The sequence below is a fragment of the Podarcis muralis genome, chromosome 7 (assembly GCF_964188315.1).
Source record: "Podarcis muralis chromosome 7, rPodMur119.hap1.1, whole genome shotgun sequence".
Classification (NCBI taxonomy): domain Eukaryota; kingdom Metazoa; phylum Chordata; class Lepidosauria; order Squamata; family Lacertidae; genus Podarcis; species Podarcis muralis.
Window position 1 is genome coordinate 24,557,602 of NC_135661.1, and position 24,709 is coordinate 24,582,310.

The 24,709-nt window shown below is 43.5% G+C and overlaps 1 pseudogene; it reads left to right on the plus strand.

Annotated features, from left to right (window-relative positions):
• Positions 1 to 403: 403 nt before the first annotated feature.
• On the plus strand, positions 404 to 7,637 carry LOC144328301 (uncharacterized; annotated as a pseudogene).
• Positions 7,638 to 24,709: the final 17,072 nt, after the last annotated feature.

Here is a 24,709-nt window from a genome sequence, read left to right on the forward strand (position 1 = left end):
TGCTGAGCTTCCTAATAAGTTGGGTTTTAAGCGATTCCAGTCTTTTAATAATTTCTTTTTGTTCCACCACTGGTAAATCTGCAAAGGAGGCAGTGAGTTCGATCTCTTCTGGTGGTGTCAGGCCACTTTCCGGATGGTCATTGTTCTTTGCTAGGGGAGTGGAGTCCACATAGCTCTTCTCCTGGGGTAGAACACCCACTCCGGTGTCCACTGGTGGATCGGGTTTAGCAGATTTTGAGCTCTCTTTGGTTATTGCCTCCAACAATAGGGGTTTAGGCGTAGGGTCTATAAAGGCTCTCATTGGTGCTATCCCACAGCGAAACAAAAATGCTTTCTTTCGTAGTATGATAGTGGGAATTTTTGTGGATTGGAACGCAAGCAGGACTCTCTGGGATTTATGATGATGGACAAGAGGGAGGACTGCACAGAGGTCAATTTGTGTTGCCTCCATATTTAAAAGCATCTTTAGGAGTTCCTTGGCACCACCCAGAGTTCTCCATCTTGGGTCCCCATTTTGTATAGTTAGGCTCACTTTCCTTGGTGTTAAGATCAAGGATTGATGACCTAATTGAAGGTTAAGGTTGTATTTAAATTTGTCAGTACATTTGCTATTTACAGACAAACTCCTCGTCCCCTTCCTCTCTTCAAGGGACTTAACACCGGCTGATGCTGGGGAAGTAGTAACTAGCTTTTGTTGGAGGCTGTGCAGCTGGGACGAAAGATCCTCTAGTCTTTTGAATATACAGTGCAAGGTTTTGCTTATTAAATGGGACTGTTCAAATGTCATATGATTGGCCGTGCCAAGGACCAGTTCCTCCTTCTGAGGAGAGACTACACTCTTACTGTTGGCCACATCACTTGTTATTTGTGGAATTATTCGCTCTTCGTCTTTAAGTGCTGACGCACAATCAATCAGTGGGTTGAAACGGTTCTGCGTTTCTATCATGTAGGAACAATCCAGTAGATTACTCCCTTCTTTAAAGTGACATGGTTCAACCCTTGTTTGCTTTGATCTCGGAAACGGAATGGGGACTATCTCCTCGGAATCTCTAAGCCGTTTCCCATATCCCCTAATTCAGATATCGAGAAGAGGGGGGATAGTATTTCAACGTCAACTCAGGTGATAAATATTTCCTTCTAGCCTACCAGCACTTGCAGTGGGGGTATATTTCACTGCCTGTTCATATGAAGTCGGCGTCTTCACCTTCACCCTCACAGGCCGGCAATTTAGGTCTACAAGGAGACTACCGGTAAGCAACACAGACCATTCCTTTGAAGTCCTACTCCCACCAGGACTAAGTCTAATATAAGATTCTCCTTCAAAGCTTATCGCAGGGCCCACCGCGGGTCGGTCTCAGATGAAAGGGAAACTCTCAAAGGCCTCACCTTAAACAGGGGGGTTTCTCTTCGTGCCTTGGCCCTCAAGTCATCAGGCAGCCTCTGCCATCACCATCAATCTCCGGCATTGAATGTGTTGGCCTAGTGTGGGGCACCAAGGAGAGCTTGGCTGTCTGGCTGCTGTACCAACCACCTAGCACACCAGCAGCCACCCTGTCAGGCCTGTTGGATGTGGTGACAGGCTGGGCCTTGGAGTTCCCTAACCTACTGGTTTTGGGGGACTTCATCGTCCATACTGATGCCACCCCCTCCTCACGGGTTCTGGACCTGGTGTCTTCCATGGTGACATTAGGGCTCTCCCAGTTTCTTTGGGGTCCCACACACCAAGCAGGCCACACGCTGGATTTGATTTTTGCTGCGGGTATATATGTGATCATGTCCTCACTTGTGGAAGTGCCAGGGTCTAATCACTACGCTCTGAAGGCCAGGATTGACTTCCCGCCCCAACCCGCTTGGGTGGTGAGCCTATTTGGTCTGGCCTGCGAAGGCTGGTGGATCCTGATGGATTTCATCAGGCCTTGCGGGACCCTGCTCCCCCTGGTGGCTCACTAGATGAGCTTGTCAAGAACTGGAATAACCGGCTCTTGTTGGCCATCAATGAGATTGCACCTAAGCACCCTCTGCGACCCCACCGAAACCGGGCCCCCTGGTTTACTGAGGAGCTCCAGAAAATGAAGCAGGACCTCAGATGGCTAGAATGAGAATGGTGATGTGTTCGTGACAGAGCCTCAAGGACATCTTATAGGATGCTTATGAAAGCCTATGAGATGGCAGTGAAAGCTGCAAAGAAGTTTTACTTCTCAGCTTCCATTGCATCCACTAGCTCTCGCTCGGCACAACTTTTTAGAATAATTAGGTCTCTAACAACCCTAGAGGAACTGCCAAATTTAAATATGAATTTGACCCATAGCTGTGAGGCATTTGCAAGCTTTTTTGTGGAGAAAGTCTTGCTGCTCCGCCATGACCTCCCTGCCAATTTGGATACAGTAGCTGAACTGGAGGCCCCTCGACTGTCCTCAGGTCTAGTATTGGACCACTTCAATCGGATACTCCCTGCCGATGTAGACAGATTCTTCCGAGCTGGAAGGAAATTGTATGCAAATATATTCCTCCGAGCTGATTATAAATTGTATGCAAATATATTAGCTAATAGAATGAAAAATATATTATTAGAAATAATTAATCAAGATCAAACAGGATTTCTACCAGGAAGACAAATGAAAGATAATATAAGGAATGTGTTATAAGAGAATCAACTACGAGAGCAGTGACCCCTAAATAAATTTATGTACAGACCAAACTATGCCCTTATGCCTATTGCCTTTACCATCTGCTATGTAACTCTATGTAGCTGTATCTTTAAAACTTCTACTTTTGTGTATGTTATCTCTTTGAGTGTAGTTAAACGTAGTTCAATCTCTGTATCGATTTCCCAACTGCTTAGTGATTTTTATGTTTTTATATAAATTTGTATCGTTATGTACTATGTTTTTTATAACTTTGTATCAAACTTTGTACCCGAATTGGAAAATTGGCTTCCTGCCGCTTACAAACTGTCAGATTACCATCCAGTGCCATCTACTGAGTCTGCAATGAACACACACAAATACACAAGTCTAGATGTTTTTATTCAAATAAAGAAATGTAGACTAGGGCATCACACCCATACAAATAAGTAACTCCCAAACCCTGTCTTCAATTTCCTTATCGAGAAGCCCCAGACAGCTCCACAGTTTTCCTGTAAATAAAGGAAAAACCTGACCATTAAGAGTATTGCTGGGAAGCAGGAACCAGCCCAAGCCTTTTGTTTACAACATTCACAAATAATGACACCACCATTAACAAGATTCTACCCCCTTCCGACACACCACTTACCTGTTCTAATCCCCTCACTGTGCCTCTTCTGACGTCTTCTGTTTGTGATTAATCTGTATAGAAATTAAAGGGTATAATAGTAAGAATCACCTTTTGTTCTGGTTTCTCTCTGTCACCTGTTATGTGAGTGTGAACACTGTTGCCAACAGTCCTGTTTTTTTAAAATAAAGATCAGGCTTATAGCCGCTTTGCTTTCCGTATAGCCTGGCCTGGTCTCTGTTTATTTCCCGACCGGTTTGAGCCTCAAAAATGTGCTCTTTCCGAAGGTCCAGTCTTCCCTAAGAAGCTGAATTTCTTGACGAGACCCCATTTTTCTTCCTATGTCAGAATGTAATTGATATTATTGAGTACCTGGAAGTAAGGAATGAGAAACAGGTGGCATTGATGTTTGTAGATGCAGAAAAAGCATTTGATAATATTTCCTGTACCTTTATGTTAAAGGTTCTGGAAGAAATGGATTTTGGAGAAATATTTAAAAGAATAGAAGTCATATATTCAGAGCAACAAGCAAGATTAATAATTAATAATCTAATTGCAGAAAAGTGTAAAATTACTAAATGGAACAAGACAGGGATGCCCCTTGCTGCCCCTGTTGTTTATTTTAGTTCTAGAAGTAGTGGTGAGAGATATAAGAGTAGATGATGAGATTAGAGGAATAACGGTAGGAAATAAGTCATATAAATTAAAGGCATTTGCAGATGATTTAGTGATCACGGTGGAAGACCCAACCAATTCATTAGTAAAGGAAATAGAAAAAATACAAAACGTTGGACAGATAACAGACTTTAAATTAAATAAAAATAAACCAAAGCTCCTAGTAAAAAAATATGCTAGAACAAGATAAAAAAAAGTTACAGCTGGTGACAGATATAAATATATATAAAAAAGTGAAATATTTGGGAATATGGTTAATAGCAAAAATATTAATATATTTAAATATAATTATGAAAAAATATGAAAGAAATAAAAAGAAACTAGAATCTATGAATCTATCCCTATTAGGTAGGATAGCAGCAATAAAGATGAATGTATTGGCAAAAATGTTATTTCTATTTTAATCAGTCCTGGTAATCAGTAATGTAAACTGTTTTAAAGAGTGGCAGAGAGATATTACAAGATTTATCTGGAGGGGCAAGAAGCCAAGAATAAAATATAAATTATTAACACATCTAAAAGAAAGAGGAGGCTTCTCGCTACCAGATATAAAATTGTACTATGAAGCCTCCTGTTTGTGCTAGATATGGGATTGGATAACATTGAAGAATGTAGACTTATTAGATTTAGAAGGACACGACAACAGATTTGGTTGGCATGCATACTTGTGGTGTCAGAAGGCCAAGGTACGTAGAAGCTTCCAGAATCATATAATGAGAAAGGGGATTTTCAAAGTTTGGGGAAAATGTAAAGATTTATTAAAACAAAAAACACCATGGTGGCTTTTGCCACTGGAAGCAATAGCATTGAGAAAAGTAAATATAAAATCCAATTGGGTAACATATTGAGAGCTTTTAACGGAATTGGACAATAAATTAAAATTAAAAGAATATAATGATTAAAAGAAAAGGTAACAGACTGGCTACAATATTTTCAATTAAATTAAATATTTTAAAATGATAAAAAGAAAGGATTTACATACGAAATTTAAAGAATCAACAGAGAAATACTAGATAGTGAATATAAATTACTATAAAAAAATGCAGATTATTTTGTTGGAATGGGAAACAAAGGATGAGGAGGTCAAATGTGTAATGATAAAATGGGCAAAAGACATGGGACATAATATACAAATGGAGGACTGGAAAAGACTATGGAAAAATGATATAAAATTTACTGCATGTATGGTGAAATGATGTATATATGGTATTCAACTCCAGTTAAATTATCAAAAATGTACAAAACAAAAGATAATAAGTGTTGGAAGTGTAAAGAAGTAGAAGGTTCATTCTTCCATATGTAGTGTAAATGTAAGATTATGAAAAATTTGGGGGAAATGATTTATGAGTTGGAAAAAATGTTAAAAATAACCTTCGTAAAAACCCCCGGAAGCTTTCTTAATAGATATAATTGGAATGGATATACCAAAAGAACACAAAAGTTTGTTTATGTATGCAACAACAGCTGCACGGACATTGATAGCCCAACAGTGGAAAGAAGAACAAGCCCCAACTAAAGAAGACAGGCAACGTAAATTAATGGAATATGCTGAAGTGGCTAGATTAACTGGAAGACTACGAAATCAAGAAGACAACAATTATAAAAAATGTTTATTGCATATTTACTAAATGTTTATTGCATATTTACTAAAGCATTGTAACAAAATAAATACAATAGTAGGGTTTTAGAAAACGCTTGTACAAAATCAGAAAAATTAATGATAAGAAAATTATAGACATGTATAATATAAAAAATTACAAAAGAACCAGGGGAGGGAATGGAAGGATGTCAAGGGATTTGCATAATCCTGAAATATGGACATAATATGAAATGAAAATGCTTTGTTTTCATTTTTTCCCATTTCCCATTTCTTTCCTTTTTTCCTTTCCCCACTTTCCATTTCCCTTTTTCTTTTTATTTAGAATTTGATTGCATTTATGGTATACATGATGATAATTTAAGTATTGTGCAAAATAATAAAAAAGGATTTAAAAAATTGAATTGCATTGCGAAGGTCAGAGGAGTAGATGAGGGGAAGGGACTGCTTTGGGCTGTACCCAAAGCTATGGACAGGAATGGGCTAATGCCTCAGGACGAATGAGACACAGTGCCCCATAACCTCAATCAACCTTACCCTCACCTGCCAGCTTCTTAATTTCAACTGACCCAAGGGATGGCACTGCCAGTCCTCTCCCTTCCTCCGATCTTTTGCCCTTGCATCTGTGTAGAGGAAGGGCTCTGCCTACAATTGGCTCTGGAGCTACTTACTCATGGCCATGGGTCCAACAAATGAAATAGACACCACACACACAGACACACACACCTTAACCACATGCTGTTTAAAATGTTCATGAAATCATAGAACTGTACAGTGGGGATCCAATGGGTTATCTAGTCTAAGTTCCTGCAATGCAGGCATGTAGCAAGTCACTTGGAGATCTCTTTTTTCCCCTAACAAGCAATTAATAAATTTAATTAAACCACAACTGTCATGTCTTATTTGTTTTTCTCGCAGGGTGACCCAAAGAGGTGTACATTAAAAACAATCTGGAAGATCCAATTTAAACAAAAAATACAGCTTCCCAGATCCCTCCCCACTGAAACAGGTCACAATGCCACTCTTGAGAAGCCAAATGTTTAAGGTTCCTAGAATTATTGAATTGTAGAGTTGGAAGGAACCATGTCAGTCTTCTAGTCCAAGTCCAACCCCCTGAAATGCAGGGATTTTTTTGCCTAAGGTGAGGCTTGAACCCATGATCCTTGGGTTAAGAGTCTCATGGACTGAGCTATCCCAGATGGTTTGTGTATTGAACATTCACTTAGCAGGACCTGTGCATATTTTTGTGTGTGTCTTTCATTTATGTATGATTACCGTATATATGGTGCTAATGCTCCTGCTCTCCTGTTCTGTTATGAGGGGAGGAGAAATGTTTTATGCAGACTTGATATTCTCTGTTTGCTTCATATACAGCTGTGTAAACTAAACGTCTTTCCTTCTGCAGTGTTGGATGGCAAGTTGAGAGGAGTTCCCTACCAGGACAGACTTTGCTCATGTGCTCAAGACATCGATTCCATAAAACATATTTTGTTGTACTGTGCAAAATATGAGCAAGCCAGGGCTGAACTGATATTACCCTTTCTAGTACCTTTCCCGGGAAAATCAGAGGCTCACTATGTCGGGTTCCTATTGGAAGACTGGACAAATGCTAGAACATTAGCAGTGGCAAAGTTTTTATCGGTGGTTGCAAGAACCAATGATCCTTATATTCTGAACAAAATGCTTGTTTAACCTGGAGGTAGGCTGTACGAATTGTGTAATGCTTTATAATGATTTGTTGGGTCTCTGGACCGTAATAAAGGTTGTTGTTGTTGATGATGATATATATTATATTTTAAAACATCTGCTAGATCAATCCTAGAGTATCTTGTGTGTCAGGAACTTGGCCCTCCAGGGTGCAGTAGAAGGTTCAGACTCAGAATTTGAGCTGAGTGAACAAGAGGTTGACTTGGCATATGATGGAGAACTGTTAGATTCCAGACAGGACAGCCCAGGACCCCTCCTTCCCAGGGAAGAAGCCGTTAGTTCACAAGGAGTGGAAGAGTTGGAAGCCGGCCAAAGCGTTGCCAGGCAACCATCAAATAAGCCGGAGTCTGTGTTTTCTGGGGAAGAGATAGGCCAACCAATCAGTCCTGGCACAGGAGATGGGTGAGGCTCAGAGAACTGTGGAAGGGAAGGAGGAGAAAAGCAGGGTTCTGGCATCCTTCCTGTTGCGGGTGGGATTCTGATTTAGGCTGAGCAACTCCTTCGCTGAGAGGAGGTGGGAAGCCCTGGATGCGTCTTTCTTGTAATTAAATGTACAAAAAGCTGACAGAGACTCATTACTGCTTATCAGACTGTTTGCATGCCAGGGATCATTAGATTGTGATATCCTTGCACATCTGGCTAAATTGTGAGTAAAAATCCTGGAGGAGAACTGAAATAAGTTGTGTTTTATTAAAAGTGCTTCGAAGGTTCAGGAGAACTTAGTGACCTGATTTATCATGCTTTTTATTTGTTTTGCTGATGTTACATATTTATTTCTTTATGAGGTGGGTAGCAAATTTCCATGGCTGTGGTCCCTTCAGAATCCAAAGTCTGTCTCTGGGTTTCAGAGGGGACCTGGTGAGGCTCTGCTCACCCCCAGGAATACAAGTTTCAAATTGTCCTGTTTCACCTTTTAGTTTAATTGTGATTTAAGCATTATCAACTTTTTTCCTCTGTAAATAATCTCCTCTCCTCTCCTGGGGGCATTAAAATTTACAGAAATGACACACTAAAGGAAAAATAGACAAAAGAGCGATGTGCGATGCAATGCCTTCTTTATTAATTATGTAAAAATAAAACAACAATTGAAGTTATTTAAAGTTTTCTTGTCTTGCCACAATTGATTGCTTATACTTTAGAAATTAAAACAAAGCATGTTTTATTACTTGCATTACACTTGTGTTATATGCAGTTATAGCAAAGAGTGCCAAGGAGGAAAAGAAATGAAAACATCAAAGTTATTAAAAACCTTTCTTACTGTTGTGGTAATTAATCAATACTTTGATCATTGGTTGCACAACAGAAATTAAAACAAAGAATGCTTCATTATTTGCAGTTTCCTGTGTGGATTTGAGTGTGAAATGAAGAACTACTGCCCACCTCTCCCTCAAAAGAAACCTGGAGCTGAACTGAATTTATAAGTATCATGCTCCTCAGATATATTGGTGGGTTGGGGTCCAAAGGAACTTATCTTTCGCTCAATCAGGGATTCTACATTCTGGGTTTGTGGTGCTGAGGAGGAACATCTGCAATGAGGACCGCTTTGCTGCACAGGCTCGTCGTGGCTTCACTGAACTTTGGCATCGGCCATTACGTGGCTTCACTGAACTTTGGCATCGGGTAGACGAATGAGGTACGGTTCGTAATCAAAAACCAAAAAGCTCTATTTGTAGAAAGAAAAGAGATTAAGGCCTCATTCCTGCGGTAGTGGCTTTCAAGCCCTCCCTACATTGACTTGCCTGTCAGTGGCCTCCTTGCCCTGAACTGCTTTTAGATTTGTCTAGGGAAAGTCAGTGTAGTAGATGGGGGGGGGGACGACTGTTCATTGTTTTCCTTGGGCTGTATCCAATGCCATGGGCAGGAATGGGCTAAAGCCTCAGGACGAATGAGGCACAGTGCCCCATAACCTCAATCAACCTTCACCTCACCTGCCAGCTTCTTAATTACAACAGACCCAAGAGGTGGCACTGCCAGTCAGCTCCCTTCCTCTGATCTTTTGCCCTTGCAGAACTCATCTGTGTAGACGAAGGGTGATTGGCTCTGGAGCTTCTTACCCATGGCCATGGGTCCAACAAATGAAATGGGCACCCCCACCCTTTAATCATATACTGTTACAATGTTCATGGAGTCATAGAGAACCATACAGTTGGGACACAATGGGTCATCTAGTCTAAGCTCCTGCAATGCAGACATTTAGCAAGTCACTTGGAGATCTCTAACAAGCAATGAATAAATTTAACCATCACCGCCATGTGTTATTTGCTTTTCTCACAGGGTGACCCATAGTGCCGTACATTAAAAGCAATCTGGAAGATCCAATGTAAACTAAAAATACAGCTTCTGAGATCCTTCCCCACTGAAACAGGTCACAGCGCCACCCTTTAAAAGACAAACGTCTTTGCCTGGCACCAAAAAAACAGGTAAAGATTATGTTAGACATGCCTCCCTGGGGGAGAGCATTCCACATAGGGGGGTGGGGGAGAGTCACCCCTGAAAAAGCCCAAGCAAGAGATCTCAAAATTTATTTGAAGAACCCAAACTGATTTTCGCCAGGACCATGGATGATTTATTGGGAGTTCCAAAAAATAATACACGGGGGTGAAACATGTGAAGCCATATATGTCTCTTGCTATTCCTACTCAGAGATTGTCCGTTGGGTTGTATTCACTGATAATCATACCCATAGGATAGCTAACGGTGTGCAGGTGTGGCCTTAGAGCGTTGAGCATGCTCAGAAGAGCTGCATGGTCAATGAGGAAGGAAACCCGTTTAACCCAAATAGTTTGGCTGGATAGTGGCCATTTGCCCTGATAAAATAAAAATAAGATTGCGAACACACACACACACACACACACACACACACACACACAGAGAGAGGGGGGGGGAGAGAGTACATTTAGTATTACTTCTTCTAACTTCTATAATAAGGTTGTCTAGGTCCTCACCATCATCATCATCATCATCATCAGGAAATAAACTGCTTCTGATAGCGTTTCCTAGGATTTCTGCTTTGGCCGCAGACTTTATCCTGTCTTTCATATAGACCACTTTGCGCTTGAAGACGTTTTTGTCATTGCCCTGGTCAGAGAGAGGGAGAGGAAGAGAAATGTATCCAAGGATGGATCTACACTGACCTATTTAACATTAATTTTGCCTATTAGAACAATAGTAGATATGTCATTCTACAATGTTAGGTAAAGGTAAAGGGACCCCTGACCGTTAGGTCCAGTTGTGACCGACTCTGGGGTTGCGACGCTCATCTCGCTTTATTGGCCGAGGAGCCGGCGTACAGCTTCCGGGTCATGTGGCCAGCATGACTAAGCTGCTTCTGGCGAACCAGAGCAGCACACGGAAACGCCGTTTACCTTCCCGCCGGAGTGGTACCTATTTATCTACTTGCACTTTGACGTGCTTTCGAACTGCTAGGTGGGCAGGAGCAGGAACTGAGCAATGGGAGCTCACCCCATCACGGGGATTCAAAGACCTTCTGATCAGCAAGTCCTAGGCTCTGTGGTTTAACCCAAAGCGCCACCCGCTTCCCACTACAATGTTACTTGTTAGTTAAAACATTTTTAGGTAAAGGGACCCCTGACCGTTAGGTCCAGTTGTGACCGACTCTGGGGTTGCGGCGCTCATCTCGCTTTATTGGCCGAGGGAGCTGGTGTACAGCTTCCGGGTCATGTGGCCAGCATGACTAAGTTGCTTCTGGTGAACCAGAGCAGCGCACGGAAACGCTGTTTACTTTCCCGTCGGAGCGGTACCTATTTATCTACTTGCACTTTGACATTCTTTCGAACTGCTAGGAGAAGTACAGTGGTACCTCGGGTTAAAAACTTAATTCGTTCTGGAGGTCCGTTCTTAACCTGAAACTGTTCTTAACCTGAGATACCACTTTAGCTAATGGGGCCTCCTGCTGCCGCTGCGCTGCCGCCGCCGCATGATTTCTATTCTCATCCTGAAGCAAAGTTCTTAACCCAAGGTAATATTTCTGGGTTAGCAGAGTCTGTAACCTGAAGCGTATGTAACCTGAGGTACAACCGTAGATAAATAGGTACCTCTCCGGTGGGAAGGTAAACGATGTTTCCGTATGCCGCTCTGGTTTTCCAGAAGCGGCTTAGTCATGCTGGCCACATGACCCGGAAGCTGTACACCGGCTCCATAGGCCAATAAAATGAGATGAGCGCTGCAACCCCAGAGTCGTCCATGACTGTTTAGGGAAGCTTTTAATGTTTGATGTATTACAGTATTCTAATTTTTTTTGGAAGCCGCCCAAAGTGTCTGGGGAAGCCCAGCCAGATGGGCGGGGTATAAATAATAAATTATTATTATATTATTATTAATGGTCAGGGGTCCCTTTACCTTACCTTTACTACTATTTGCAGATGGGTAGCCGTGTTGGTCTGCCATAGTCAAAACAAAAAAAATTCCTTCCAGTAGCACCTTAAAGACCAACTAAGTTAGTTCTTGGTATGAGCTTTCGTGTGCATGCACACTTCTTCAGATACACTGAAACAGAAGTTGCCAGATCCTTCTATATAGTGAGAAGGTGGGGAGGGGTATTACTCAGAGGGGGGTGGGAATGGGTGATTGGCAGATGGCTGCGATGAGCTTGTTGACAACTCTTAAGGACGGCAATAGGTCTTACAGGAAAAAGCAAGGGGTGAGAAGGTGAAAAATGGCTTTGTCATGTATAGTGAGATAAGAATCCAATGCCTTTGTTCAGGCCAGGTGTCTCCATGGTTTTAAGTTTGGTAATGATTTGCAATTCAGCAGCTTCTCTTTCCAGTCTATTTCTGAAATTCCTTTGTAGTAAAACAGCTACTTTGAGATCTTGTATAGAATGTCCTGGGAGATTGAAGTGTTCTCCTACTGGTTTCTCTGTCTTGTGATTCTTGATGTCAGATTTATGTCCGTTTATTCTTTGGCGTAAGGTTTGGCCTGTTTGTCCAATATAGAGAGCTGAAGGACACTGTTGGCATTTGATGGCATACACAATGTTAGACGATGAGCAATTAAATAGTCCCGAGATGGTATGTGTGATGTTGTTGGGGCCAGTAATGGTGTTGTCCGGGTGGATGTGGCAGCAAAGTTGGCATCTGGGTTTATTGCAGGCTCTGGTGCCAGTGTCCGTGTTAAGTCTGGTTGTAGTATTATTGTGGGTTAGGAGTTGTTTGAGATTGGGTGGCTGTCTGTAGGCAATGAAAGGTCTTCCTCCCAGAGCTTGAGAAAGAGAACTGTCATTGTCCAGGAGAGGTTGTAGATCTCTGATGATGCGTTGTACTGTTTTAACTTGGGAGCTGTATGTGATGACTAGAGGAGTTCTGTTATTTTCTTTTTTGGGTCTGTCTTGCAGCAAGTTCTCTCTGGGTATCAGTCTGGCTCTGTTGATCTGTTGTCTAACTTCATCTGCTGGGTATTTTAGTTCTAAAAAGGTTTGCTGTAGATCTCTTAGGTGAGAGTCTCTGTCTGTAGAATTGGAACAGATACGGCTGTAACGTAGTGCCTGGCTATAAACAATGGACTGTTTGGTATGTTTGGGATGGTGGCTAGAGGCATGTAGATATGTTTGTCGGTCAGAAATATCTCCTGGACAATGACGTAGAGGAGACGCCTGCCAATTGGAGGGTGCTGGCCTGATTCTGACATTGTGTGGGATGGACCTCTTGACAGGATGTCACATGGAAGAAGGAGCAGTCTTGTTTTCTGCTGCTCCAGCGAGTGGGACTCGAACCGGTGGATTCCAAAGGCAAGAAAGTAGATTCCAATTAAACGCCAGGAAGAGCTTCCTAATAGTCAGAGCTGTTTGAGAATAGAATGGACAACCTCAGAAGGTGGTGGACTCACCTTCCTTGGAGGTTTTTAAGCAGAGGTTGGATGGCCATCTGCTAGGGATTTGGGAGCTGTGATTCCTGCATTGAAGGGGACAGGACTAGATGATACTTTGGCTCCCTTTATTCCCCCCCCCCACCAGGATTTCTGAGTTACAAATTAACCAGCTCTTGTAACTGAAGCATTAGACAAAGAGTTGCAATCTAACTAAGTCCTGCTCAGAGGAAATCCATGGAAATTAAAGGTTCTAAGTTAACCATGCTCATTAACTGTAGTGAGTCTACTCTGATGGCTACTAGTCAGGATGACTCTGCTCTACGTCCACAGTCAGAGGCTGAAATGCATCCAAATTAGGACTGCCACATATCCAGGTTTTCCAGGGAATCAGACTGGTAAAATGACATCCGGGTCGATTTCGCCAAATTGACTAAAATTTCTGGGAACTCCGCATGGCAACTTTCACTTTGGGGAATATGGCAGCCCTAACCCAATTGATTGAAACTGCAGAACAGGAGACTGCTCTTGTGCTTGGCTCCTGCTTTATGGGAAGAACAGGATGCTAGATTAGATGAGTCATTGGTTCTTCATATGTTCTAATGTGTAGGACCAACATCAGACACAATGCATTTTCTCCTCCCTCCCCCTCCTTTTTACTTCAGAACTTTGTACTAAGTTCAACTCATGCACAATTTGGGTTGTCCCCCCCTGGGCCTGTTAGTCACACCCATTAATTTCAATGGGTCTGCTCTGAGTAGGACCACCATTGGAAACAACCCAGGCTCTCATCTTCTACTCACAACCCATTTGTTTCATTTTAGAACAAGCAACAGAACACATCTTCGCCCTATACAGCAAGGAGCCAATTCACACCCACATACCATCCCACATACAGACACCCACAAACATTTAACATTACTTACTACGCGGCCCAGTTTATCTTCACCATCTGAACCACTCAGCGTCGAAACCAGCAGCATTGCAGCTAGCAGGATGAGACACGACTTCATGGTGCGTCAGAATTGGAGTGTCCTCCTTGAGTTGGCCAAAAAGAACAGAGGCAAGGAAGAGTTGCCTTTGGTCCCTGCTGTGCCCAGGATGGTGGTCTCTGCTTTCTTTATATAGCCCTTCTTCAGCTCTATTGGGTGATGCAACCTCTTTCTGGACTAAGACCAAGTGCCATTAGGGAAGGCAATTAGGCATCTTGTGCTGACGTGGAGAACAGGGCGCACCTTGCCAAGGCTGTGTGGTCTTCTGTTCTCTTTCTTGACTGTTTCCTATGTCCTGACTGTTTCCTATATCCATGTCAGAATTGCATAATGCACAGCTCCCCAATCATTTTCTTCTCCATCACCCATCTCACAAATATGAATGTGCACAAATATGAAAGCCCCCCAAAGGAATGTATATTGGACCCATTGATGTATTTCTTGGTTGTTGTTAGCATACACCCTTCAACATTTTGTGAGAAAAATTCAGGGCACCCCACCACGACCACCCATCTCCGCCGCTCGCCTCCTCCCTGCTGCTGCCTTCTTCCTTTCCCATAGCCTAGAGCAGCCTCCAGGAAGATCGCTCCAGCCCATGCTGCATTTTGAGATGCAGCGCAGCTTAGAGCGGTCTTTGGGAGAATCAGGGCATCCTGGATTGGGATCAGAAGCCAGAGCAGCTTCTGTCAATTCAGGATGTCCTAATTAAATTGGGACACTTGAAGGATCTGATAGCATAGCCTGAATGCATAGACACACAGCCCCTGAAACACATCCTGCAGTCCTGTCCTTATCTACACAAAATCCACAGCCTCATCAATGGGTATGTGGCTAAGACTAAAAATCATGCCTCTGGCACGGACACACTGTCTGACATAGGATTTAAGAGGAATATTCATTTCCTGGACGTGCTGAAACAATGGAGGGAATTAGGTCTTCTTACAGATATTAAAAATTTAAGACAGCCATTGCCATTGGAAGATTTTTTGTGCTGCATCACAATCCTGGATTTGAAACAATGGAGGGAATTATGTATTATATATCTTAATTTAAGAGGACAGCTCCTTATTTACTATTCTGTCTTTGGCTTACAGTGATGCTTTGATATAACAGTGCAACATGATAACCAGGTATCTGTTAGATCAATCAATACTACCTTTATTTCTGGACTCAGACAAGGGCTTCCATTCAAAGGAACTTCTAGCATCCTTACTGGCTGCTGTCAGGCAAACAGTAGTACAACAATAGGAACTTTTGGACAATCTATCCTTGCAAACATGGTATAAGAACATTAGTAACATTGCAGTCTTAGAAAAGATTACCCACAGACTGTTATTTGCTGTGGGGTGAAGAAAGGTCATTATCCCTTAACGCTATATAGTGGGACTTTACTTTAGAGACCCCTGAATCACATAGATAAGAATCTCTATTGGAAACCACCAAGACAATTTGGCTTCCATCATCCTCTCCTAATGCTCCTGCTCTCCTGTTCTGTTATGAGAGGAGGGGAGATGTTTTATGTTGACTTGATATTATCTATTTGCTTCTATTTGGAGATACACACACACACACACACGCACGCGCGCTTGATTGATCCTAGAGTATCTTGTGCTACAGCTCTATTTTTCCTTGTTCAGACCACACTTAGATCACTGTGTTTAGTTCAAGAAGTTCAGGAAAAATATTGATAAGCTGGAATGTGTGCAGAGGAGGGCGATGAAGTTGATCTCTTGCATGGTGTCTAGTTCTGGGCAACACAGTTAATGAAGAATATTGATAAACTGGAATGTATATTTCAGCTTATCTATGCTATCCTCCATGCTCCCCTTCACTTGCCTTGAGTGACATAAAATGCACTGCTTAATCCGTCAATGGCTCCAACCAGTCCAGGCTCTGATTCCCAACAGGGATCGGTTAGATGCCTACAGGAAGCCCACAAGCAGGGCTTGGAGGAAACAGCTTCTTGCCACCACATGGACTCCTTGGTACCTGTCAATCACAATTTGATGGGAGGTCTCCTCTAGGTGAAACATTCAGTGAGGCTTCTTCCCAATTTCCTCCAACAAAGTTCACATGGAGATTGGGCATACCTGGCCTTTATTAAGCATATTTGATGTGCATGTTGTGTTGATGTTACATGACAAGGAGCATTCATCCTGCATTCCTTCTTAATATTTTTTGCAGAGTGTTCCCACATCTTCCTCTTTCCCACTTCTTCACGTTAAACTTTACAGGGTATTTTGACATGTGTTTCTTTTCTAAACATTATTGTGCCAGGGCAAGGATGATGAACCTTCAACCTCAAGGAGGCCTAACAGACCTCCCCATTTCACCCATCAGACAATTCTGGGCAAGCTTCCCAATCACCTGACATCCTATCTGAGGTCAGGTATGGGCAAGTGCAAAGGTGCCTGGGTGAGGGCAAAAGGGGTCTCTGGAGCACTAACTATCAGCTGATCGGTGGCCCTTTGGAAGCCCCAAGTGCTGAGCTTCAATGAGAAGCAAAGGGCTTTTGGAAAGGGGCAGGGGAAACTCCCCAAGGCAGGATTGGAAGTCCCAACCACCAGCTGATAACCTCCTGACATCATCCTCACACTTCCCCACTAATCTCCCACTTCAGATCAGGGGTGCCTCATGCCGCATTTGAACTATCATAAATTGGTGGGGGAATATTAACCCCCACCTTGTACTTAAGGACAGAGTTACATGACTTAACATCTCTTCTCATTGGAGAACCAACAAGGCGATGAGAAATGTGAAGTGCTTTGGGGAAGTAACTCCCTGTGCCCTGTAACGGCTTGTCCCTGGTGGAACGAGTGTGTGAGTTCCAAATGTCAATGAGCATCTTATTCTTGATTAAGATCAAGATACTGATCATTTGGCTATTTAAACCAGCCAAAGGTGGGTTCCTCTGCTCTACACATCTCTTGACTTCTCTGAAAGCGAATTTCTTTCCATCCCTGGAGAAAGAGTGAAAGACCACTAGCTTGGTAAGAATCCCATTTTCTTTTGACCTGCAGCAGTTAGATTCAAGCCAGTGCTGTCCTGGCTGTTCCCCAGAAATACCTGGAAAAAAGAAACTGCAGACAAAAATGCTCTGAGGGACGAGGAAATTTGGGCCAGAATCTCCTGAGTGGAGTGCTGGGTTTTACGGCACTTTTCAAATGCTCAATGTGTTTATTAGTGCCCTTTCTTCTATACTGAAAATGTTTTTATCATGTAACTTTATGTACAAATAATAGTGTTTAAAGGAGTTGTTAACAGTATATTATTTAAACATCTTTCTATTTAAATATGTTATGTATGCTTTTTTAAAGTTTGCTTTTATTGATACTCTTGAATTAATAGTTTTAGATGGTCCCTTTTGCTTTGGGAAGCACCAAGTCAATTTCTGTCTGCATGCCTGTCTGAGAATTCACCAGAAGAGGGTGAGTACAGTGGTACCTTGGTTTATGAACTTAATCCTTTCCAGAAGTCCGTTCTTAAACCAAAGCATTCTTAAACCAAGGCATGCTTTCCCATAGCAGCGGGGGACTCAATTTACAAATGGAACACACTCAACAAGATGTGGAACATGTTCTTAAACCAAGGGAAAGTTCACAAACCAAAACACCTACTTCTGGGTTTGCAGCGTTCCCAATCCAAGTTATTCATAAACTAAGCTGTTCTTAAACCAAGGTACCACTGTCTCTTCTTTAAAGAAGGGGGCCATCAACCATGCCCTAGGCCCCCCAATGCCTCTCAGTGCCAACAAAAACTAATAAATGAAAAAAGGAAGAGAACCTACCTACGTGGCGCTGACCCAAAACCTTGTGCATGCACTATGTAAAAGAATGAAAGTTCACTAACCCCCCGTCTCTTCCCCCTGCTCTTCTCCCCCAACCTTATAATTTATACGTTAAAGTCTCAGAAAGAATATCATTGATCTCTAAAGAAAAAATTATGAAACAATGTATGTACTAACCCAAGGCAATCTTTAATAAAAACATTCAAAAGGGGGGTGGGTGGGTGGGTGGGTTCCCTAATGTTTCCTGTTTTCAGCAGCAATTAGGATTGGGATTCTCTCCAGAAACAAGGGATATCCTTTTTGCCAACCCCTTAGTGTGTTACTTCGGCAGATAAGACGTTGCTTTGACTCTTCCTGGAGCTCAGGTATGAAGAGGGGCAATCCAGCCCAGGTATTTTAAGGTCAGTTGGTGACTGTTGCACAGCATCAGGCCTGTTCAGGGGATGCTGCCTGTTTAGGAGTATACTGAGAAACTCTCTAAGTATAAAAGAATAAAAAGGGGTGTGGGTGGGTGGGTTCCCTAATGTTTCCCCTCTGGCCTGAAGGCTCTTTTTGGGGGGGGGGCAATGACACTACTAGAGGTAGACAGCCAATGGATTTTCGATGAAAGGTTGGCTGGCTGGACAAAACATGGGACGTGGCATTCTCAGAAAGATTAATTTATCCGAATTGGGTGGACTGAGGAGTAAGTTTCTAAAGACAAATCTGACACAGCATGTTGGTCATCTTACGTGAACAAGAATGGACATTGTCTACAACTTCCACGGGGTCCAGCTGCACAGTGGAGGGCATTCCTAAGTAGCCTACATGCTGCTCAGGAACATTTGCTCATGTCAGAGATGTACTCTAAGTCTTACTCTAAATCATCTGTCAAGTGTGCCTATGTTGAGATACCTGCATTGCAGAGGATTGGATGATCCTCGGGGTCCCTTCTAGCTCTACATTTCTATGATTCTGATTCACTTCCTCAGATGTTTTGTAATATTATCCTTTGTAATATGACTCTAAATGTTGTTGCAGATATTGCTCTCATGGACTCTATTGCTTTGTGCTTACTGTATGTTTTCTGGAGTTCACTAAAATTATAATTGCAAGTTCCTCCCGCTTCTCCTTTCAGTTGATTCAAAGCCAGTTCCCTCTCCATTCATCATGAAGAATCTTGTGATCTTGGTGTCTGTTCTGGCACTCATGAGCTGTGCAATGGCCGGAGGCTGCGCTCGTCAGAGGTGTGCACAAAATGCGTAAGTATAAAAGGGAAAGGAAATCCTTTCAGATGCTTGGTGAGGACATCTTTGTACCTGGAGAGGCATGGCAGACTGGTGTGTAGCAGATCATAAAATCCTAAACAAAGGAAGGTCAGAGTCCCACAAGGAGCAGTTCAAAGAAGGTGGAGGTTCAGGGACACAAGAATGGGCACCCAGTTGGCCTTCTGGAAATTTCTCAGCAGGGAAAGGGTACAGAGGCTCCCCTGGTTTAAAAGCTAAGGAAAGGCAGATAGTGGGGATTTGTGAAGCTCCGGGAATACTCTATGTTCATCACATAGGTGTGCTGAAAGCAGGAAGCTATTCTCCATTCTCTATTATTATCATTATGATTAATGTTATTAGTGTGCTCCATGCTCCTAACCTGGGACCCTTTGGATGCTACAACACCTCTGACTGTTGGCCAAGTTGGCTGGAGCTGTAGTGTGAAACACCTGGCGGGCACTTTGTGCATTCAGGAAGGCTGGTGCCATTGCACAGTCAACCACTCTGCACCCATGTAAGATTGTGGCTAAACCACCTGCAAACCAACTAAATTGATGGATGTCAATTTTCTGCTTATCAATGGTCTACGACGTCTTCACTGTAAGCCTACGTCTACCTCAAAGGACACACACTATAAATAGTGGGCTTAAATTCATGGAATCTATTTAGTCATGTCCATTGATGCAAATTCAGTCTACTCTGAGGAGGACTAAGATGGGATACAGTGCATTATTGTTTTCTGAGTGCCTTGAATTCCCCTAAATAATTTTTAAGGATAGCTGTTTCAGCTGATATCCAAACAATCATTCCAGGATTCAGAGGCATGGTTGTTGCGGTGGAGGAAGCTGTTCGGTCATTTTTAATATGTGTTGGAGATGCATACTCAGATCTTAAGCTGCATCTCTTTCTATTTCTAGTGCGGGAAAAATGGAATGTATTTGTTACGACGAACAATGGAAACCCACAGGAGGTTATGTAAACAAAAGAGGTTGGTATGGACCGGAAGATTCTGGGGGATGGGGGAAAAAGATGATGAACCTTTTGGATACTCTCTATGCTTTGGCAAGGGGATGCGGGTGGCGCTGTGGGTAAAAGCCTCAGCGCCTAGGGCTTGCCGATCGAAAGGTCGGCGGTTCGAATCCCCACGGCGGGGTGCGCTCCTGCTGTTCGGTCCCAGCGCCTGCCAACCTAGCAGTTCGAAAGCACCCCCGGGTGCAAGTAGATAAATAGGGACCGCTTACTAGCGGGAAGGTAAACGGCGTTTCCGTGTGCAGCTCTGGCTCGCCAGAGCAGCGATGTCACGCTGGCCACGTGACCCGGAAGTGTCTCCGGACAGCGCTGGCCCCCGGCCTCTTGAGTGAGATGGGCGCACAACCCTAGAGTCTGTCAAGACTGGCCCGTACGGGCAGGGGTACCTTTACCTTTATGCTTTGGCAGCTTTACCTTTTCCTCCTATGAAATATTTAAAAGTCCTTCTTCACTGAGAAATGAGATCCGCACCATTTATGGTCTTGATCATGGTTCGCTAACATCTTGTCTTGAGGGCACATGGGAGAGCAGGGAAAAGCTTTTCAGGCATTAAACATCAACTAAGGCCAACTGCACGCTTCAACCCTTTCTATGGGCTTCAGCAGAATTGCCCTTTCAAACGTGATCTGGGCAGTGAGAGAGAACACCTAGGATGGCAACTTCCTGGTCAAGATGGGTTTCTGTTTTGGCTGTTCTGTTCATGCCAGGTGCTCCTGTTCCTTTAATTCTAGCAGACAAGAATTCAGCAGGTGTAACTTTGCTAACAAAGAAGTATCCATGATGGGAAGTTACTGACTTGCTGAATGTCTATCATTTGCTCAAGTATTAAACAAGGTGAATGCTGCTCTAGGAAGATGAGAAGGCAATCAATAGAGGACTCAGGATGAGTTGGGGGGAGGGCAATAAGGATGAGCAGAGACCCGAGAAGCATGCCCTCAGAGGAAAGGTTATAGTCATATCCAACTGATTTATATTCCGATTAGAGCCATTGGAATTAATGGACCTATGTTAGGCATGCTCTTTAATTTCAATGGGCCTACTTGAACTGGCACTAACATTGGATACAACACATAGTTGGTTCAGCCTAGAGAATAGAAGAGTGAAGGGGGAGAGGAGAGGAGAACACTCTTTACATCCATGGAAGGCTCTCAATTGGAAGATGGCAAAGAATCATCCTTTGCTGCCCCAGAGGAGAGGAGTGGGTCTTGTGGCTTAAGTTGCAGGAAAGTAGATTTTGGTAGAACGTTAGGAGGCAATTCCTATGGTAAAAACAGGGGGACAATGGACCCAATCCCAACAGATTTGTGTTTGGGATTGAGAGAGCAAGAATGCCCCTACTTTTTTTAGAAAGCCACAAGTTGGGGATGCTTGTAATGAAAGGGACTGGACTCAGTGACTTCCAAAGTCCCTCTCAGTTCTCTAATTGTGTGGTTCCTGCCTTCCTGAGGGCTGATCTTTCAGAGTAATGAATCACATGCCCTCTACTTTCTCCTCACAGATGCAGAGGCGGCTATGGCTGAAGAAAACTGAGAAGCAGATTGCAATCAACCCAGATGCTCAGCAGGTTCTCCAAAAGATCTCAAAGGCACACCTTCACTGCTTGAGACCTCCACTCCACCCCTGTCTTCCATTAGCCCTGAACCCTGATTTTATGGGCAGTCACCCCAGTTGCCTCAAGGAACCTGTCAAAATTCAGCAATTGCAAATAAATTGTGGTCTTCAAGCCTGTCATTTGGTGTCTTGAATGTGAACCTACAAGATGTTTATCCAGAGGCGCACCCACATACTGCACCTTCCAACATACTCTGAAAAGAGGAAAAAGCTCTGCAAAAAAATAAAAATGCATATGCCTCATGTCATATTCAAAGTTGTGTCCCCTTTTTAGGTGCATTGTCAGGCCCCAAGATCTACCCTTTTATGTACACACTGATAGTTTGATACCTGGTAGTGAAGCTTTTCTCCAGAATGGAATCTCCTAGAAGAAAAGCCTAACCTGTTGAATTTCTCCCAGACACACACTCTTTGTTAAAGCCACAAAGAGAGTTCAAACTAGACATGTATACAGTTTTACATTAATCTAAATATACTGTGAGTTCTCACTGAGTGCCCAGTCTTTAGCTTCTGGTATAGTGATTAAAAGCGGTGGACTCGTAATCTGGTGAACCGGGTTCGATTCCCTGCTCCTCCACATGCAGCTGCTGGGTGACCTTGGGCTAGTCACACTTCTATGAAGTCTCTCAGCCTCACTCACTTCACAGAGTGTTTGTTGTGGGAGAGGAAGGGAAAGGACATTGTTAGCCGCTTTGAGACTCCTTAAGAGGAGTGAGAGGCGGGATATAAAGTTCAAACTCTTCTTCTTCTTGCCTAAGCCTCACTGAACAGTTGTTACATTTTGCATTTGTTATTTGGGGTCAGGGAATCCTCTTAGACCCACCCACACTTATTGCAGAAGATCATTTCTAGGGAGCCCCTGATTGCAGACAAACCCACCCCAGGAAAGATCAGTACTTCTTGCTAGTAAAAAACAAAAGGCAGATTGAGGTTATTCAAAGGGTTACAACTTGAGGACGAGAACAATGCACTAGAGTGGTGGGGGTTCTGCTTCATAACTTCATTTCCAGTGGGAACACAGATGGGCTTCTGAAAGAAAGAACATGAAAGCTCCAAGTGTGGGTTCCCTGCTGGCTGTGGTCCCCAGACATCAGTCCCCCTGCACCTACCTCTTGGAGGCACCATGTCTTTTGCAGGCTTTAAAAGAGCCCTTCTGAGCACACACAGGGTGCATTTCTATCCAGTGGTGTAGCGTGGGTTGTCAGCACCCGGGGCAAGGCAAGTAATTTGCGCCCCCTAACCTGTGGATTTGCGCCCCCTAACCCGTGGATTTGCGCCCCCTAACCTGTGGATTTGCCCTAACCCCAGATGTTGCGCCCGGTGCGGCCGGCCCCCCCTGCACCCCCCACGCTATGCCACTGTTTCTATCCATGTATTTTTGAGTAGAATCACAGAATTGTTGAGTTGGAAGGAACCCTGACGATCATCTTGTCCAACCCACTGCAAAGCAGGAATATGCAGCTGTCTCATATACGGGGATTGAACCTGCAACCTTGGCATTACCAGCACCACGCTCTAGCCAACTGAGCTAACTAGGCTTGTCTCAAATGTGCTCTGGATGAGATCAGATAGTCAGAAATACTAAAAGAGAAGGGAGTTTCTTAAAGGTGAAGTTTTGAAGGCACAAATGGAGACAATCAGGTGTGTTGCCTTGCCCCCACAACAGTGGGTGCCTGGGGCAAGGTGACGTTACTGTGGCATGCGTCCATGCGTGCCTGATGTTGGCATGTCCCGCAGCGTGCTGACATCAATTGCACACCCTGTGGACCATGTACACACCATGCAATAGAATATTGGGGGTGTCCCCTTCATTTAAAATTTGTGGGTGCCCAGGCACCCAGGACCTTGCATAGTTGGCACCTATGCAGACAATTCAGGAAATAGAGTAAGGGGCAGTGCAGGGAAGAAAGAAAAATGCTTTATTTGACAAAGGGAAAGAAAGGATTCAAAGGAGAGAAATAACGGGAGGAGCAAGTTAAAATGAGAGCAGACTAAAAGGCAAAATTGAGGAAAAGGTTCATATATCTCTTCATTTGGCTTTTTGGTCTTGGCTTTCAGCTCCTTTAGCTATTATTCTGCATTATTTCCCTTGAGGCCAAGGTAACTAATGGGAGGCAGAGAGGTTGGTGGATGAGGCCTCCGGGAGTGTTCTAGCTTTGTCCCACTCCCACAAGGATAGCTCCCTTGCTGTCAGGGAGAAAGGGGGCTTCAGGGTTGAGCCAATGCAATTCTGGGCTGCATCAATAGGAGTATAGCATCTAGGTCAAGGGAAGTAATAGTGCCACTGTATTCTGCTCTGGTCAGACCTCACCTGGAGTAGTGTGTCCAGTTCTGGGCACCACAGTTCAAGAAGGACACTGACAAACTGGAACGTGTCCAGAGGAGGGCAACCAAAATGGTCAAAGGCCTGGAAACGATGCCTTATGAGGAACGGCTAAGGGAGCTGGGCATGTTTAGCCTGGAGAAGAGGAGGTTAAGGGGTGATATGATAGCCATGTTCAAATATATAAAAGGATGTCATATAGAGGAGGGAGAAAGGTTGTTTTCTGCTGCTCCAGAGAAGCGGACACGGAGCAATGGATCCAGACTACAAGAAAGAAGATTCCACCTAAACATTAGGAAGAACTTCCTGACAGTAAGAGCTGTTCGACAGTGGAATTTGCTGCCAAGGAGTGTGGTGGAGTCTCCTTCTTGGAGGTCTTTAAGCAGAGGCTTGACAACCATATGTCAGGAGTGCTCTGATGGTGTTTCCTGCTTGGCAGGGGGTTGGACTCAATGGCCCTTGTGGTCTATTCCAAGTCTATGATTCTATGATTCTATGACTCCCTAGAATGGACCAATTCCTTGGTGAATGAGCAGCTAGACTTTACTGCTCAGGATACTTCTGGGCCAGGTATTTTCAGGTTGGTTGGTGACCCTTGCAAAGCATCAGGTCAATTCAGGGGATGCTGCATATTCAGGAACATATTTCTATAGATTTTGGGGGGGG